Consider the following 2,527-nt stretch of genomic DNA (forward strand, 5'->3'; position numbering starts at 1 on the left):
AAAAAAAGTCAAAGGCGTGCCTCATTTTCCTAAAACAAAACAATACTTGCTAAAGGAGAAAGAAGAAAAAAAATATCATTAAACTTGTATTTTTAGTAATAACCATTTTGATTCGAGGTGTGATACAGCCGTAACTTAAACTCAACTTTGACAGAACTTCTAGACCAAATTTCTCTGTCTCTCTCTCTAGTTTAAGGCTCTCTCTCTCTCCTCCACAGATAGTATTTTTTTTTTTTTTTTAACCTAAGAGAAAAGTTTAGTTTAAGTTGTGTCTTTATCATTTTCCTTTTGATTTCACTACTTTCCTTTCTTCCCTTATTTGAATAAAAAAATAATAATTAATGTTTTTTTTTTTTTTTTGAGAAAAATTGTACTTGTTATATATATCAATCAAAAAAGGGAGCAAAATAACGTCACATATACAATACGGAGTTTCCTCCATCAATATCCTATCTATGACTTGTTTTGTTTCACCTTTGCCAAAACATGTGCCGCATTTTTAGCTACTCAACTCACATTACGATGATTCCAAATTGAGAGCGACTGGATCCTCCGCGTATCCTCCACTAGCTAGGTCATTAAACCGACTCGAATTCCTTTCCATGGATGTCACGTACTGCATGCTTCCCCATTTTCATCGTGTCTTCCCCCTAAATGAAATTATGCAATCCTAGTTCTTTGCAAAAACTAGCAGCATAAAAAGGAAGCTAATGCCTTCCCTGTGGTCGGCTCAAGTATACCAAACTTTGTGAGACTCTTTGCCGCAATTACATATCCTTCATAGTAAATTTGTCAAAGTAAATTTAGTTATTTGATATGTTTTGCCATTAAATTAAACACCTAATTTGGTCGAAGGCAGCAAATCGAAATCTAAATTTTAAAATAAGTTTTGAGTTGCAATGAATTAAAATTTAAGGAGCTGAGTAATATATGAGTGGTAGTGAGAGGAAAGTATAACTTATTCTTTTTTGTTTTTTTGGAAAAGATGTTTTAACAATGAAGATAAATTTAGTACATATTACAAAAGAAATAGTCCATTAGAACCATCATGGATGATTCATTTGAAGTACAATACGCACTCACAAAAATTTTTTTCTTTTTTTTTTTTTTAAAAAAAAAAAAAGTAAAAAGGGTTGAAGATCCGACATGCACGATTTCAATTTTTTACAATATTTTATCGTGCTAAAGGAATGAGTTCAGTAGTTAGATTCATGTTGATCATTTCAATTGAATCTGTTGTTTCGCGCTCATGGCTATCCTTCGTGTGAGCCAATTCAGTTGCCAAAGACTCCTTTAGTTCGGCCACAACCTGACTCATGGTTGGCCTTTTAGCTGAAGATGTAGACACACAAGCCATTGCAATTTTGACAGCTTTCCACGTAGAGTTGATGTTGAAATTTCCTCACAACCTTGTATCAACAATAGTTTTTATATCCCCTTTACCTAGCATTAAGCTCACCCATTGACTTATGTGAGTCCTTTCATTAGATAATTCTATTGCAGGCCGACTTGTGATTATCTCTAAAAGAACAACTCCAAAATTATAAACATCACTTTTCTCAGTTAGCCAATTTGATATGTAGTACTTGCAAGTCAAAGAAAGTTAAATATTTCATATTTGTAGAAATGTTATTCCTAAGAGAGTTTGTAACTCCATTGATTTCAAATATCTTAAGATTTTTAATTTTCTCATAGATCAAAATAAACATGTCATGTATGGCCAAAATCCAATACATTTCGTCTTTATTATTGCTCGATCATTTGTATTTCAGTTTCATTTTATCATGGGTCACATCTTTGTGGACTATAAATGTCAATCTTTTATTGGCAAAGAAAATGAGTTTTGAAGATGATAGCAAGTAAACAAAATAATAACAAAATACTCACTCGGAGTCCAAATACCCAGGGGTGCCAGCAACAATAGTTGACACATGAGTGCCACCATTGGTGGGAAAAAATTTTGGATAACCCAAAATCAGCTAGTTTGGGATGGAAATTTTCATTTAACAAGATGTTTGTAGACTTCACATCTCTGTGACTTATAGGTGGTCTGCAACCATGGTGCACATACTCCAATCCTACAAATTCATAACCACATCATTGATAAAGAAAAAAAAAGGAAAAAGAAAAAAAGAATAAAGGGAGAGAATGTTATAAAGAAAGAATTGTGCAAGTCAACTCATTGCTAACCTTGTGCTGCATCCATCACTATTTAGATTCTCTTCCCAATTTAAGATGTTTGCCTTCTCACCTGCATTCATTAAGAAAATGCGTAAACTTGATCTCAACTGTTTTATTATTCAAATTAAATTAAGTTGATCACATAGTACTTGATCTGAAGGACTTTTTGCTTGATTTTTCAATTACACCCAAACCTGAAAGATGTGCTTCTAAGTCTCTATTGGCCATGTACTCATATATGAGCCCCAAGTTAGTTTCTTCATAGCAATACCCAACAAGAGTAGTTAAGTTTCTATGATGAACCCTCATAAGAAGTTTAACCTGTAATTTCAATTTAACACCTTAA

At 32.8% G+C, this 2,527-nt stretch overlaps 1 pseudogene; it reads right to left on the minus strand.

Moving 5' to 3' along the window:
• Window positions 1-1,174: 1,174 nt before the first annotated feature.
• Window positions 1,175-2,527, minus strand: part of LOC132188586 (LRR receptor-like serine/threonine-protein kinase IOS1) — a 12,553-nt pseudogene continuing 11,200 nt past the window's right edge.

Source organism: Corylus avellana, chromosome ca7 (genome assembly GCF_901000735.1).
Source record: "Corylus avellana chromosome ca7, CavTom2PMs-1.0".
Lineage (NCBI taxonomy): Eukaryota > Viridiplantae > Streptophyta > Magnoliopsida > Fagales > Betulaceae > Corylus > Corylus avellana.